The sequence below is a fragment of the Brachycentrus maculatus genome, unplaced genomic scaffold (assembly GCF_059751285.1).
Source record: "Brachycentrus maculatus isolate JH-2025_06_01 unplaced genomic scaffold, ASM5975128v1 h1tg000309l, whole genome shotgun sequence".
NCBI lineage: Eukaryota > Metazoa > Arthropoda > Insecta > Trichoptera > Brachycentridae > Brachycentrus > Brachycentrus maculatus.
In genome coordinates, this window is record NW_028281059.1 from 656,373 (window position 1) to 674,432 (window position 18,060).

The 18,060-nt window shown below is 29.5% G+C and overlaps 1 protein-coding gene across 1 annotated transcript in view; it reads right to left on the reverse strand.

Moving 5' to 3' along the window:
* kek2 (leucine-rich repeat, immunoglobulin-like domain-containing kekkon 2 protein) overlaps positions 1-18,060 on the reverse strand; it is a 253,114-nt gene that overhangs the window by 23,533 nt on the left and 211,521 nt on the right. The window contains exon 5 of the mRNA XM_088267920.1: positions 9,170-9,216. The gene's annotated coding sequence lies outside the window, so the exon portion shown is untranslated. The remainder of the gene's footprint in view (positions 1-9,169; positions 9,217-18,060) is intronic.

Here is an 18,060-nt window from a genome sequence, read left to right on the forward strand (position 1 = left end):
AATGTCGCTCGTTAAAGGAGCAACTTTTTCATATATTTTGTGCTCGTTATGCGAATTACTCGTTATGAGGGGTTACACAGTATACATATATTATTATAAAACCCTTATCCGCACCCCAATGGTGCATAGGGCACTGTGTCATATAAACGCAGTGTTATCTTGATCGTTTACACATGAAGGAAAGGTGATCAGCCCTCCTCTTCAGGTACCAGTCCATAGTAATATTGAATAAATATTACAGTGAAAAAATCTAATATTTTATTTTGTATTTTAAAATCATTATCAACTTTATGGTATGGCAATATAACACTTTCTTTATGATTCATCGTTTACATTTTGTAATACCACATAAAAATACTTCATGACTACCGGTATCAGAATAACTATTCCATCATCAAGTAAAATGTAGACTCTCATGTTAAATGTTGATTTTTTAGTGGCACTTCACAAAGTTAATGATAAAAGAAAAGGAGAGGGTTATTTTTTTTTGTTCTAGGAAATTTCTGGGAGGTTTTTGGTTGGATTTCTAAGGGATACGAAATAAATTTTCACCGTTACATTGATTTAATATAACCCTTGACTATGCATGACTGAGTTTTCATGTAATTAACAATCAAGATAATTCTGCGTCCATACGATGCATTACTTTATGCATCATAATTTGAAGAAAAATGATTATTGATTAGAGAATATTAATGATTTATGCTTTACGATCTATTGTATACATTTATCTTATTAACAATAATGAAAGAATAAAGGAAATTTGTACTCTTTTTAAAAAGAACCTCAAAATTTTTAAATATTGAAAAAAATCTACGAAAACCTACCCTGTATAACGTATGAATAATTTATCGATGCATACTCAACAACATGAAAGATGTATGTATATAGAATACGTACGCCGAAATAGGTCAATATCCAGATAGCCCCTAGACGGAGGCACATACATTTGGGGAGGCAAACACAAAAATAAAGGTCCACATACACAAGGACACATGTGTGCCCAAATTTATGTGCGTGTGTGTATGTTGGTTCCAGCCAAAACCGTGAAATAAGAGGACAGCAAATAGCGGTCTGGGTTTACACAAGTGATTTAGATTATGTAAACGAAAAAACTGTAAAAAGCCTTGTCGAAGATTGGGTAATGTGCCTAAACATCTACCCCTAAAAGCATTATTCTACCCTAAAAGCACTATTTTTGTACATTTTTATGTTAATTTTTTTTTTTTTTTTCAGTAATGGGTAGTATGGTGAACGTTACAAATATGTATAAAATGAACACTTACTAGGGCCAATTACCAGGTCGTAAGCCGTAGAAAACTCAGATTTCCGTCTTATATATAACAAAAGATGATTTGTTTCGAATATGTGCTTTATATATCGCTCACTCCTTTCAAGAACGTCATAAATCAAAAATCGTAAATTTTCAGTTGTGCGTGTTTTCGGAATGCCTAGAAAATGTACTATATCCTAGCAAAAGCGCAATATTTTTAACTTAATATTTACCCGCTACAGGGCAGAAAGTGTTGTTTTTGCATTTTGAAAAAAAGGTATTGTTTAATTATTTTTTTAAATAAACTAAATATTTTACAAATAGAAAAAAAACCCTCAGGTTTTACCTAAAAAGATTGTTGCACAGTAAAAAGTTCAGTAAGTGGCTTGATATTTATTTTTAATACATTGTATTCTATTTTTAAACTTTAAAAACGTTATCCTGAAAAATCAAGTTTTTTGATTTATGACGTTCTTGAAAGGAGTGAGCGATATCATAGATCATTCGTAGGGTGAAATATCTAGTGTCTGATAAAAAATATTAACTTCGTCTAAGTAAGGTATATTTTTTTATGTATTAATTATTTATTAAATTTCTTGTACAGAATAAATGTTTACTAATGTGGGTTTGAAAAAGTAAAAAAAAATATATTAATAAATATCTACGCTCATGTGTTCATACATTTTTACAGTGTACAGACGAAAAATTACATCTAAGTACATAATTACGAAAACGAATTTTTATTTTGCTTTTACGTTGATTAGATGTTCCATCAAAAAGTAATAAATATTTTTTTATTAAGCTTCACTACTTACTTTAAATGATATTTTATTCATTTCGTCGAAATTAACGTCATAGTTGGCTCGCTGACGGTTATCAATGTACATAATTAAGCTCAAAATTTGGTTCGAGAGGATCGCGAAGAGGTACTCGAGGAAAGTGGTATAATATTTAAATATCGCTGTTATGTAAGAGCCCGGTTTAAAGTGAAAACGTCTCGCGTCTGCTCGGAGCGACAAGATTTAGCGCCCTCCATATTTGATGTTCCGCGAAGTATGCTTAGAAATGTAATTTGGATGCTGAAAAACGTGGTACGTACCGATTCGGTTGGTGTGTTTTAATGTCTTATTTACGCTTTGGGATATGTCAAAGGATAAATCTCATCAAACGTCTCGCTTAAGGGAAGGGTAGTAGAGTGCTCCCAACCGTGCTTTGACCAAATTCTCTGTTTATTTTAATTCAAAGCCCGAAATTCACATCAAATCGCTTATTTATACCTTGCGATTTATTATTTATTATTAAACGATTATATTACTGTGGATACTTTATGTTATCGATAATTGTCGGTTTTATTTTATATTGCGTATTATATTTTACGAACGAAATAATTTTTAGATTTAGAAATGTAAGTTATAATATTATATAGTTTTGTACTTTTGTACACGACACTTTTTTTTATTATTTTAATATGAAAAACCTGAAATCAGAATTTCAAATATTTTTTTTTTTTAGTATACTTTTGTAAATAACACTCTCCTTATCATTCATTTGTTCACTTTGTGTAATACCACTTTAATGTTATATTACCATACCACAATGTTAACAATACTTAATATACAAAATATTTTTTTGTAAATATTTTGTGGAAGTGTAGAGTGTAGAATCACAAGCTTTATATTGAAATGAGATTTAAAATGCATTGCAAAAAGAGTGCATTATACAGTTTTCTCGAAGAACAAAAATGTCATTGGAAAGGGATTACACAGGATGTTTTAAAAACAGATTACTTGGAAGCGGTTTTCTATCAAACTTAAGGCGGAACTTGATAGAAAATCCTGAGAGTAATTAAGCATTCCGAAATGTCGGCTGGTGCACTCTTCATGAATATTCACAGACCTGTTATTGAATAATTTCCTTTCCGCGTCGACAGATTCTCGCTGTTCCCTTTATTTAGTGGCACTCGTATAGCGCGAAAGCCAATCTGATTTATTTAGGTATTCAAATTGAAGACTCGAGTTGGCCTTGTTTGGCTTAAACTCAATACGCGAGTTTATCAGGTGAATCTACAAAAGAAATACGAATTAACTATTAAACTCAATTTTCAACGTCTCGTGGAACCTTTCGTTCAAATCAACCCACTTCCGATTCTCGCAATTTACAAGTACAAATTGTACTAGAGTTATCGACAAATCTTTTGAGTCGTAAAAATATATTAAAAAGGTTTGGTTTATCTCATAGAGTCAGATATTCTGTAAACTCATACCACCCCCTCAAAATGAATCAGACTTTGGGTGGTTGAAAGCGTTCTATAACAGGATTATTTGAACCTTTTAGCAATGGAAGATAGTATCGAAATCAGTGAACCGGAATTATACTCTACATTTCGGAAACCCTAGCTTTCCGAAAAGATTTGAATTGGGGTAGGCGAAGCCCTGTGCGAGCAAAACGATGTTTGCACAACTTAGTGTCACATGGTGTGAATTCATGAATACATCGATTTACCGCATTGTGTAATGTATCATATTACACACACGCAAGCACAAACAAAGAAAATTTATTTCCTTAACCACATATTAAAAATGATTTTGTTAAAAAAGGATGATGGATTTTTGATTTTGAATTTTTACAAATTGATCACCAATCACTTTTAAGGTCTACGTAAATACAAATACTCATTATTATTACCAATACGTGCTATCATTGAACAATTGCTACTTAGAAGCATGTGTGTGCGTACTTTGCTAGAAATAAGTATGCTCAAAAATCGAACGACTTATCGGTGAAAAACTTGAGGTGTGAACAAACTTTTTTTTTAATGAAATAACCCGCAAAACCTCTATTAGAGGCTTGCCTGCAGGTGGTGTATTAAGGATTGGGAAGCTAAATGTATGAAATACGTTATAAATACCCAGACCAATTGAAAAAAATCACAAATATTTTAATTTCATACTATTTCTGTAGCCTAAGCGGCTCATTATTAGGATAAGGTTTCAAATTGTGGTAGAGTGGGTTCGAACCGAGAAACTCTGAATCAAGAGTCCGTGACACTAACCACGGGACCACAACCCGACACTTATTTTGCACTTGGTGGGTATCGAACCCGCGACACCAGTTTCGCAGTCGAGCGTCTACCCAACTACGCCACGGCGCCTGTCTGTTTACATTCTTATTTGTATATATCCCCTTTTGCTTATTTTTTTTTAATGTATAACTTTGTAACATACTCAGCTTTATTCTTTGTATTTGTCAATTTATTTCGTTTATAGAATATTAAGTGTAATCGTTTTTCATATACTGGTAAATACCCATGGGTAGATTAGCTCCGAGAAAATAGTGTTTTACTATAGGGTCCGCCATCTAAAGTTTTTTTTTTCAACTAGTGTTTATTTCGTGAATGGTAACACTTAGCTCATGTCTGATTTGACAGATAATTAGTTTTATCCTTCCGCTAAGCGAATATGGTTGTGTATACGCTTGAACAACGCTGGGAAATATTGCGACATTACTTTGAAAATCATGGTAATGTTGCAGAATGTGTGCGAAAATTGCGTACGGTTTTTGGAAGAAGAGAAGCACCGTCAGCTCCGTATGTTCGTTATCTTGTGAAAAAAGTGAAAGAAACTGGCATCCTCATCGATAAACCAAAGCGTGAAAAGCCAAAAACAGTGCGTACACCCGAGAATATCGATGTTGTGGCAGAAAGTGTGCGTGAAGCGCCATCAACATCAATTCACCGTCGTTCTCAACAATTGAACATTTCGGAGACATCATTGAGACGAATTTTGCATAAAGACCTTGGTATGACGCCATACAAAGTCCAATTGGTTCAGGAGTTGAAGCCAACTGACCATCCAATGCGTTTTCGCTTCGCTGAGTGGGCCTGCGATCGACTTACAGAAGATGCCGATTTTGCCAAAAAAATCATCTTTTCGGATGAAGCTCATTTTGATCTTGGCGGGTATGTAAACAAGCAAAATTGTCGTATTTGGGGCACAGAAAACCCGCACGCATACATTGAAAAGCCGGTACACCCAAAACGAGTCACTGTTTGGTGCGGATTTTGGTCCAGAGGCATAATTGGGCCATTTTTCTTTGAAAATGAGCAAGGAGTGGCCGTTACAGTCAATGGCGATCGTTATCGGGCCATGTTGAACAGATTTTTGTTCACAAAAATTGAAGAGGAGGATATTGGCAACATTTGGTTTCAACAAGACGGCGCTACGTGCCACACAGCCGAAGCTACACTCGATGTTTTGCGCCCTGTTTTTGAAAAAAAAAAGTTATTTGGCGGACCCTTTATATCCTTTAAATAAAATACAAGTAAATATTTTCGTGGTGCTGTGCGAACAGTTTGAACTATAAATTTCCTTACAACAGTCCTCATGAGAGTAAAACGCGGTTCACACGAACTAAATTATTTTCTGGTTTTAGGCGACGAAGTTTTTAGGGGACCCGAAACGCTGAGCTGTCGTCCGACTTAAAGCACCGAAAACTCTACCCAATACAGGGGAAACTTTTTGTGTTAAATGGACTGTGAACGCGCTAAGCCGAGGATGCACTATGGAACGGAACCTATATTTCGTCGTGTCGCGAACAGCGCGGAATCTGCTGCTCCGGATAGCTGTACCATATCATTGAACTTCTCCCTTCTAATACTTCTGTTAAGGTGATTTAGAAATCAATTTGGTCTTCTCAACCTATCCGCTAAAGACATCTCTCCCGTTAGCGGAGATATCTTGGAAAATGTTTATTAAAAAACTACTTTACTCTACCGTCAAGAAGTAAAGTGAATAACACTATTCATGAACATAAATATAATAACAACATTTTGAGTGTGTCCAAATACTTGATGTGAGTGTGACAAATAAGATGTCAAAAATAATATGAAAATAACTCCTGTAATTGGAAATAATCCAGATTTTGTGAACAAGTATTTGGACACACTCAAAATGTTGTGAATAAATTATTTGGTAAAATTATAAGCTTCAATAATAAAAATGAAAATGACATTTTCTGGCGTTTCTCGGACCTCACATACTATTAAAAGAGTTTCTGCTCAATAAAAAGCTTATTTTCATCTCACCAATAGATGTTTGTAGTGAAGTTCTTGTGATTCAAGAATAATGTTTTAAAATTGGTTCATATATATAGAACTTCCAAGAATTTGAGTACTTTGGCTGTCAATAATGGGTAGAATTGGTGAATGTTACATGTATGTAAAGTGATCACTTAAACCAGCCTATGACGGTCGTCCGCCCCGTAAATGACTTCCATATTCTTCTTTATCTTTGATGAGATGTCAAAAATAATATAAATATAATATATAATTATCGTAGCAATCGACAAAAAACTGACAATATTTTGAAATAAGAAACGTGTCCGATTTCAACAAACAAAACCTGACACATACTTCTGTAGGTCAAAATAAATTTCAATATAATGCAATAAAGTTATACAACATTTTTAAAGATAGTAAATACACTGTTCTCTGTGTGTGTAGCATTCATCCGCGGCTCATGTTTATACTCCCTTTGAGACAAGCGAGTATAAACATCATTCGTCGAAGGGGCTAAAACTGAGTTTACACTCGCAAATTATACATTCATACATTAAATTAAATTTGTTTTTATAGTCTTTTTATTCATTGCACACTGGATAAAATATTTTGTCAAGGCTCTAAGGGTATACTTTCAACTACGCGATGATACTTTTAAACCATTTGACATTGTTGTCTGCTGTATGCGACTAGCGCGTATTCCATATGTAAGAAATGTTATGTGTACGCGCTTGGTGCGTATGCCCAACTCAAAGCGTTAAATTGATTACATTACAAGCAACAATTATTGAAATTTTTAGAATATATGTGAAAATAATCTAACATTCTTCGTCATTAATCACACTATTAATTAAGTGATTTAAGTAATGTTCTGTTTATTCTTGTATTTTATTAACCTTATTTTATTGAACCTTAGAGGCCAGCACACCTCAAGATTTGGAACAAAGATATACCTACTACTGTAATTATTACGTTCGTGCTCTGAGCCATCGATAAAAACGTAAGTATCTGTCAGTAATTATCAGTAGAATCCACATAAAGATAAATATGTTATTTTTACGTAAATCTTAAAAATTTCATGGATTCTTTCTTAAACTATTTTAAGATTTTAAATATTCATAAGAAAACATAATTGGAATCAAGTTTTGCCGAAGTGGGGTTGAATATATATATATATATATATATATATATATATATATATATATATATATATATATATATATATATATATATATATATATATATATATATATATATATATATATATATATATATATATATATATATATATATATATATATATATATATATATATATATATATATATATATATATATATATATATATATATATATATATATATATATATATATATATATATATATATATATATATATATATATATATATATATATATATATATATATATATATATATATATATATATATATATATATATATATATATATATATATATATATATATATATATATATATATATATATATATATATATATATATATATATATATATATATATATATATATATATATATATATATATATATATATATATTTATATTTTTATATATATATATATATATATATATATATATATATATATATATATATATATATATATATTATATATATATATATATATATATATATATATATATATATACATATATATATATATATAAATATATATATATATATATATATATATATATATATATATATATATATATATATATATATATATATATATATATATATATATATATATATATATATATATATATATATATATATATATATATATATATATATATATATATATATATATATATATATGTATACGATCTTGTAAAATAAAATAATAATTTATATTATAGAAAATGAATGACAAACTCCATACTTAAACTATTTTTTGATCAGTGGAGCAAATGTTGGCATATCATTAAATTTGTAAGCTCTAATTATCAAAGCAAAAGCATTTCAACCGTTTTTTCAGCGAGTTAGCTTTACGAACAATTAGTTTAACTTGTAAACCTTTGCCATTACATACTTAGAGTATGCTAGATATTTTCATGCATAAAATTAGTATAGAACGCAATTTGACGTATTAATAACGTAAGTTAATATTCAATTTATATTTTAATATTGATGTTTCTCAATAATTCATTCAAATTGGTGGTAGACATCCAATCGTGCTGACTTTAATAATATCAAATACTGGGTAATATTTTCAACCGCCTTACATACATCGTTTTAAAAAAAAAAAAAATTTTAAAAGAAAACATGATATGAAAATTTGTCAGTACCTATTTAATATTTTACCACCAGACCATATTGGTATTCAGTGGGACTAATAACGCATATGATAAATATTTTTTTGTTAAAGTGTATACGTATGAATAATGCTGTTATAAAGGTATATATTTTTTATATTAGTGTAGTGTAGTCCTGACGAAGCGACAGGTATGTGTCATAAATGTCATTTACTCACATAATTTTATTTCTTTTAATTTCTGAGAGCGAGGTGCTATTGGCCCAAGTTTTGTACCACATTATTATTAATGAGACGCCGAGTTCAAAATTGAAGTTTTCATGTCAATGCGAACATTCATCATGTACCACCCACGTTCGTCGTCGTGCGATATTCTAAAGAGATAATTCAAAGAACGAAAAGACTTTTCGATCCTCAAGCGGTAAAACCGAACATTACGTTTTTTATAACTCTGTAAAGTTTCAGTGAAAAAACTCCTGTCATGGTAAGTCTAAAATAATATGCAACTGATATGTTAGTAGTATTATTCATTTTAAATCGATTCATACCTTATTTCGATGAATGTTATCCGGCAGATTTTCAAAGCGAACTGAACCTGAAAAAAAAATAAAAATAAAAACATGATTAATAAAATATGAAACAGCGGTAATATTCAATTTTTACAACCATATTAGTTTTCTAAAATATCGGTTTAAATGTTTTAATGTGCAAAAAAAATATTCCAGCCTAATCCACTCCCTATGGTGCAAAGAGCACCGGATCATATAAACTCAGTGTTATCTTGGTCTTTAGCACATGAAGGAAAAGTGACCAGCCCTCCGCTTCAGGTACCAACCAGTGCATATTGAATAAATAACGGAGTGAAAAAAATTACTTAGGTATATTTATTTGACCCCCCCTGGGAATCGAACTCGGGTCCTCAAGAACGGTAGCCGAGCGTGCTGACCATCACACTATGGAGGCGGATAAGAAAAACGTGTTATTAATTTAAGTTGTACTTAGTAAATACCACTATTAAAGTGGTTTTTACCAAGTAAAACTTAAATTAAAAATGGATAGATTTTACTACAAAGTGACTGCCGAATCAATTTATGAAAGAATAGCGTGGTTTTATTTAAAATATGTAAAAGATCTAAAAGATCTTTGTTTAATTTTCCTTTCAAGATTTTTGTGATATTTTATTGTTTTAAAATTCCTCTTATATACTTTTTGGCGGGATTAAATCTAGAGAAAAAAAGTATCGTGGGCATATGGATTTTTTTTACTTTATCACGGATATTGGAACAACGAACGACTTTGGATTATCTGCTATAGCTTGTTAAGTAATTTGAAGTCTGCGCCTTTGAAAATTAAGTTCAATAATACAACTTAATAATTAATTTATCAAAAACCTTGAGACAGAAAGTTATATCGCTACTCGACAGTATGATTTATAAAATTTAATTATACAATTCCGCTCCAGATAATTTTACTTGTTCAATAAAGATATTAACTCGGATTATTTCAATGTATCAAATTAATGTTTTGTGACAAAAACTGACAATGAATTGAAAATAATATTTCCTCGCGCCAAAGCGACTGGTCCACTCCATACTAACCCAAATAAGCATCGTACTAAAATTAACGTAGTTCTCCAAATTGATTGTGATTTTCACAATTCTGAATTAGCAGTTGCGAAATGAAGTACGCCGTAAATTTATAAATTTAATTTGAGTTTGATATTGAAGCTTTTGCTTAGTGCTGTGTTACGTAGTTCCTAAAACTTAGTTTAGTTGGCTAATCGTTCTGTAACTTGAGGATTAGGATTCCAATCCGACCTGTGGTGATTTGAAGTAATGTCGGCAAACATTTGCGTGTCGTATTAGGACTGGCGGATGGCTGGGAAAGCCGATAGGGCAATGCGGTTCAGACGTTTTAGCGACATCTATAAACGGAAATCCCCGGAGTAATAATTGCTTTATGCCCCATGTCTCCCGCAAACCTAGCTGTCATTTTGTTATTTTCCCTCTAACGAACCTCCGCTCCGCTCCTTTTGTTTCCTAGATTGTATACCTCAATTCCCTAGGAAATTCTTATAACAATACGTACTTCGTCCACGTACTTTAGTCGATAAAATCTTAAGGACTACCCTTTGACGTAATTGAAATACTTTATCAATATGTAAAGTATCAAAATATTCATATGCGCATGCGTTTTGTTGTTGTATCTACCTTATTTCTTATAAATTTTGTTTTGCTAATTACCACTGAAATCTATTGTGACACGTGTACTGATGCATTTAATACCATTACCAAATGAAGTAGAATAAATTAAAATACGTCACTAAGATTAACGCGTCAAATCACTGTTAATTTTAAAATTTATATGATTTCAAAGTTTAAGCTAAATGAAATGAATAAAGTTTTTGAATTAAAGGCATTTAAAAAGCGTTCAATTATTGCAAAGATTTTGTTTCAAAAGCTTTGTCTAGAAAATTTTCAATAAAGTTGATTGCGTTTCTAAAACTGGACTATTTAGCTTAAAGAGAATTCAAATATCAAAAGGGGGATGATGCACTCCTTGATTTGAACACCAATTTTTAAGAAATAAGGATTTTTTTTTAAGTATCGGATAATAAACCGTTGATGCTATTTTCACAATCGATGACCTACCTAACCATTCTACGGTGCATGAAATAATGCAAGTGAAAGAAATCAATAATGTCATGATAACTTTATGCTCATGAGGGATATTTGTCGAATCAAATTGATTTCAAATAAAAATTATTGATATACACAAATAGTTCAACATTGATAAAATAGAAGTTTTAAATGATGTATCTATTAAAAAATAGCATTCAAATATAGAGGATAAAATATTAGACTATGTATTTTACTTTCAAATTAGTAAATACGGTGTACATTGTATCCTGTAAAAACAAAGTCGAGTGGCTCGATGATAAGTACCGCAGTTTCTTGAGTCGGAGGTTCTAGATCCGATTTTAACTAAAATATTTATTTAAGCCATATATTTATTGGTTTCAATATGCTTAAATGTTAGTGTTAGGTTAAATTTGTTTTTAAATAGATGTAATATATTAAATTTATGATATTGTTGTCAACTTGGACAATTTTATGTCAAAAATAAACTTTTGTCTCTCCTTAACTCGATAAAAATAGCTCGTACAATGATTTTTGTTTGTTGAGTTTATTAACCCTAAAATCGAATACTTGTTGATAAAACGTTTCTTCCGTAATAAGGTAAACGTTATTAAGATATAATTATTATTAAGGTTGTTATGCGTTATTTAGTATCTTATTTAGTTTCATACATTTTTTCTCATTCTGTAAAGAACCTAAAAAATCGTTATTATTTATTACCTAGAAATTACGAGTGCAAAAGAAGTTACGAGTATAAAAGAAATTACAAACAGAGAAAGTTATTATCTTACATTTTTTTATTTAAATAAAATACTCTGTGTAAAATATCATGTTTTATTAAATATTTCAAAGCAATTATAAAAATTAATTTCATTGAATGCATTCCAAACATCTGACTTTCTACGACTTCTGAGAACAGTCTGATGCATAGTAAATGCATCCAACATTATAGCACGTAGTACAGAAACGTAATAGAAAAGCTCTATAAAGGATTACGAATACTGGAACGTATGATTCCTACAATATTACCTGTTCAGCAAGCCGAGATCTGAAATGCTTAAGCTCTGAACTATGAATGTACCAGTTATGTGAATAGCTTTTAAATGCAAACGTTACCATATATACGCATACAAACACTCCTTTGTTCAGAAAGCATTAGAAAAATCTGCAACTACCATATATTCCTTTACGCTATAGAAAAAAAGAAACACGTAATTTGCTTTAATACTAGTCACAATCATTGATCCATTTTATTTTTATATTTTTGCTTTGAATTATTAACGTTTATTTACTTTTCAGGAAGGTACTTGGTATTCTATCTAAAACATTAACATACAAAATACTTTTTTTTTAAATATATGAATAAGGCGAGACACAAATGTCGTATTTCATTTTTATATCTAAATCATGATATTAATTCATACAGTTGATGCCAAGTCAGTAAATTATTCATATATTTAAATATAAATATGTACATAAATATTTTTTTAAGAAAAAAATACATACAAAAAAAATACTCTTAGATAAACTTTAACTGTAGGAAAATTTAAAAAAAATAAACAAAAAAATTCAATCTAAAAAGTATATTTTTTCTTATAAACTTTTAAAACGTGGCAAAATTTATAATAATAATAATTGACTTATTTGTTAAACGCTCTTTTTGTGAATTAACACCTCAAAGAAGCTTTACAAAGAACTTTAATCTAATTCTTACCCTTGTCCCCGATAACTTCAGCATTCTACCATAAAATTGTATAAAACCCTGTTCTTAAACTTCTTAAAAGGAAAGTGAAAATTTGTTTATTACTACCTTAAAACCGTTTCGTTAATTTGAATTATGAATAATTATAGAAAAATAAAAATAATACGATTATTGTAAATATCACATAATTATAAAATAATATTTCCGCTTGATTGAATATATATCAATGCAGTCAAATGGAAATTACCGAAGTCATATTACATCTCTTCTTGATATGAATGAGGCCTGGTTGTTTCGGGCTGGATATTACCGGCATATGAATAATTGGGAAACCTGCACCCTCTTAATTAGATACACATTTCTGATTTCCAATATTGGAAAACCACCACCGATGCATAGTTATTGAAAGTTGGCTATCAATTTCGCATTTAACTATTCAATATGAAATATTTGACATTTCAACGCGTCCAACTAATAATTTGGGATATGCAGAAATGCATTGTTTTGCTCCCTTTATTTACGAATGAAATAAATACTAATTTTGTTAAATTATCTACAGCTTTGTTGGTGGTTTTTTTAGACGCAACATTATCCGATGTCATGGAATGTTGAAAATTTTCTCAGTAAAATACTCTCGGTACTAATGGTATTATTTTAATTTTTAATATTAAAGCTTTGAAACTGAGATTTAAAATCCTACAAATCTTAACATTCTTTCTTAAAATAATAATAAAAAATTTCAAAAATATCATTTTAAATGGATATCTATGTAATACTTATTTAAATATACATAAAAAAAAATCGTAAATATAATATAATATCAATAAAATTATTGATAAAATTATCAGATTTATATTATCCACTGACACTTCGTGATGGAATTGCATTTTAATATATTATTAGATTAAAACCAATATTTTTAGCTTTTCCACTTTATTTTTATTTGACCAGCGACCGGGTTTCGTCGTTACCGACATGTCTGATGATGTCGGTAGCGACGAAACCCGGTCGCTGGTCAAATAAAAATAAAGTGGAAAAGCTAAAAATATTGGTTTTAATCTAATAATATGTTAAAATTATCAGAGCTTAAAAAAAATAAACGGAATTCTTATTTTAGTTTTGTACTAAAATTTATTGATGGAATTGCATTTTATATAACAAAGTTACAACTATTAAATATTTCACACTTTTATTTTATTTGACCAGTGACCGTCAGGTTTTTTCATTACCAATTTCACCAGAAATAATAAAATGATTCGGAAATAAAATAAAATAAAATAAACTGTAATATTTAATTGTTATTTTATTATTAAGAATTCAAATTTTTATGTTAATAATGAGCTTTGTCTAATTTGTTCTCTTTTCTCATTTTTTTAAAATAATATTTTATATTAACTTATTATTGGCCAAATATAGTTAACATTACGAAAATAACACGAGATTTATAATTTGTAATACTACAATAAAAAAATTATCTGAATTTTTTTCAATCAACAAAACAACCAAAAATAATTGTATGCTTATAATCATTTTGCAAATGAAAAAATAAGTGTTTTATTTTACCAATGGTTAGCCAAATAAATAATGGTTTGTTTCAATAGATTGCCAATATATTTACACATTGTTGTGCCAAAAAGCCGAAATGTCTTATTTATAGTTCGCAAAATACAATAAAGAATATAAAATTTATTAATTAATAAAATGATTCGGAATAAAATAAATGTGGGAAAAACTGTAATATTTACTTGCTATTTTATTACAAATAATTTTTATTTTTGCCTTTATATTTAACTTTATGTATTTTATTCTCTTTTCTCATTTTTTTTATAATATTTTATATTAATTATTTATCTGTCGAATAAAGCATACAAAAGGAAAATAACACGAGGTTTATAATTTGTAATACTTTAGTAAATAAAAAATTCCATCAACAAAATATCCAAAAATAATTATGTTGATCATAGTCATTTCACCAATGGAAAAATAAGTATTTAATTTTACCAATCTGTTAAAATAAGCCTTGTCTCAATAGATTGACAAAATAATCACTAAATGTTGTTCGGAAAAGCCAAAATCTCTTATTTATAGTTCGCAAAATACAAAAATGGATATAAATTTTTTTAAAAATCCCATTATCAGCAATCCAATTATAGCGGTTGCTCTAAAATAACCATATAAAAATTAAATTCGTAATTGGTTTAACAAAATCGGCCGCCCTAACTCCACGGACCATAAAACGTCGGAAAAGAGTTGAAATTGGGACAACGATAATATTCGTAGTTTTATACCGCATTTAAGTGCTTCACTCTAAATTATCCTTTTATTATATTAACGCGAGTGAAATAAATAGTACGAAAATTTACTGGAAGGGTAGGTTACCACACAATGGAATAAGTATTATTATTGCCGAATGAAATGTTTCATTCGGATTAACTTTTAAGAAATTGTGCCAAATATGGAGTACTTGCTTTTGGAGATTATTAAAACCGTTGGAGCGATTCTTTTGTTCTGCGTTATGTAATACTGAACCAACTGCTAAAAAATATCATTTTTATTGTTAGCAGTCGCTTTTCGTATTCCAGTGCAACGTTTTTTCGAAATCGTTAATTTTGCCTGCTAATCATATATATTCTTTTCAACATTATGAGTCTATCCAAATACTTGTTCACAAGTCTGGGCGTATACACGGCTTATGACCAGACTTCCATATTCTTCTATACAGAGGTAGTCGCTATTCATATTCCAGTTTCATGTTTTTTTTTATATCGTTTATTTTGTCAGTTAATCATATATTCTTCTCTACATTTTGAGTCTGTCGAAATACTTATTCACAATCTGGGCAAATACAGGGCTTTCGACCAGACTTATATATCCTTCTTCGTCTCTATTGAGATGTCAAAAGTGTAAAATAATAATCTTCTAAAATAATTTACAAAAGTGTTAAGTGGAAAAACTCAGATTTGTTAACAACTATTCAGACACACTCAAAATTTTATGAATTAAATAACTGTTTAAAGTATAAGCTACATAAAAAAAACCCTGTAAATGCCCAGACATCCATATTGTTCTTTATCTCTTTATTATTTATTCTTTGATAACTATCGAATGCAAAACCAAACATTTGTCCAAAAAGAAACTATTTTTAAAATACTTATTTAATCCAAACTTTGGAAGGTAATCTTTTTAATAAATCATATTTGAAAAAACATGAAAAAGTTTTCATAATGAAGTGCTTCAAAAGTTTCATTGCAATTTTCCATTAACATTAAAGTCAACCTTTTATTAAATTAGGAAACTTTCGACATTGAAATAGACTTAACGAATCGTTAACGTCTATTAGTTTAATGAAATATTTCCGTAAGCTCAAACAAGTACGACGCCATAGCGTCTATTTTTCTAACAACCAGGAAACAATCCTGCCTTACTTATTAATACCCTTTATTTTCAGTCTGTCCAAATTTTCGAACACAAACGCTAGATTTGACCCAGTTAGTTGCTAATTTTAAGATAACTTTTTGTTACTTAAGATGAAAACGTCAATGGAGATGAGGATATAAAAGTTTGAGTATTTACAAAGCTTACGACCAGTCAACCAACTACAAACAATATGGTTGATAAACTACTTTTATGGAACTTTCCTAGTAAAAAAACCCCCCTTATATATATCCTCAGCCGTAAAAAAGTGTTTAATTAAAAAAAAATTGCTTTGTGCAAATTATTAAATTAACTTAAGTTTGTCAAAAATTGCTTAAAATTTTTGACAGATCATTTTATTTTAAATGCTCATGATTTAAGCATTTTTTATATACTACAACAACACGTTGCCCGATACAGCTAGTAAAAAAAATACATGAATTATTTATTGTAATATTGAAAAATAAGTATTAATATTTTTTTAAAAATACTTATTTAATACTCATAATAAAGTATAAAAATCAATACACTTTATAAAATACAACATGTATATTTGTTTCTCCCAAATATTTTTTCTTATTTTTGTTTTCGGTGAAAAAAAATTAACTACTGAACGCTTGTGGAAAAAGACCAAAACGATCAAATCACGATCAGGAGAACAAAAGTTAGTAGATAAACTTAAGGTTTACATTTTCCGACTCTTATTTTCTTAGTAAAATAAAATGATTACATTAGTTATTCCTTTAGTTCCAGTGATTTGAAACGACAATGAAAACAAAATATTACATTTAATGCCACGTTTTAATATTCATGCCCCAATTTAGTTATCTGAACCCTTAGAAATCAAATGAAGCTTGTAATACATGTGATTCTAACCGCTCACAAAATACAATAATAAAATCATACTGTCGATTCAGAACAGTTTTTGAACATGTAACTAATACTTTGACGAGAGTTTATTTGCCTATTTTATTACAAATGATATTACACGAATATTTTTTTTCGTAAATATTTTTGTATGAACCCAACTCTATCTCTACTTTTACATAATTTTTGATATTTTTATATAATATTTCAGCGTATCTACGTACTACTAATTTTTTTACAGGATAATTATTTGTATTATTTGAGAGAGTATGAATAGGTGAATACGATAAAAACCACCAAAACGGTGTTTGCTCTTCAATTAAAAATAATCTACTTTTTTAACAAAAAAGTAAGTAATATTAGTATAAACCACTCACCCAGATATTGGCCTACTGGTTTCGAAATGTACTCGTGTCTTCGTCAGGACAATCAATAAACCAGCACGCAAACAATACTACACGTCACTACCTTAGCACTATTCACACAAGGCCATGTCATCGAATCATATTTTATAAATGCAACAATCATGAATTCTTTGGATGCCTTTCGAGGAAGATCCATGACAATTGCCTGGTTCACAATATGATCAGGTTCTCCGTATCTTATGTGTCCATATCATCTCAATTTTCTTTTCTCTACCTTAATATTGATGTATGTTACACTGAGGCTTCGAATGCATGAACTTTTAATTTTGTCTCTAAGGGACACTCAAGCTAACCATCTAGGTGTTCGTATTTCAGGAGTTTCTAGTTGCCTAGAGTAGATGTTATACATCGTTTAGAATTTGAAGCTATACTAGAGTGCGGGTATGACGATT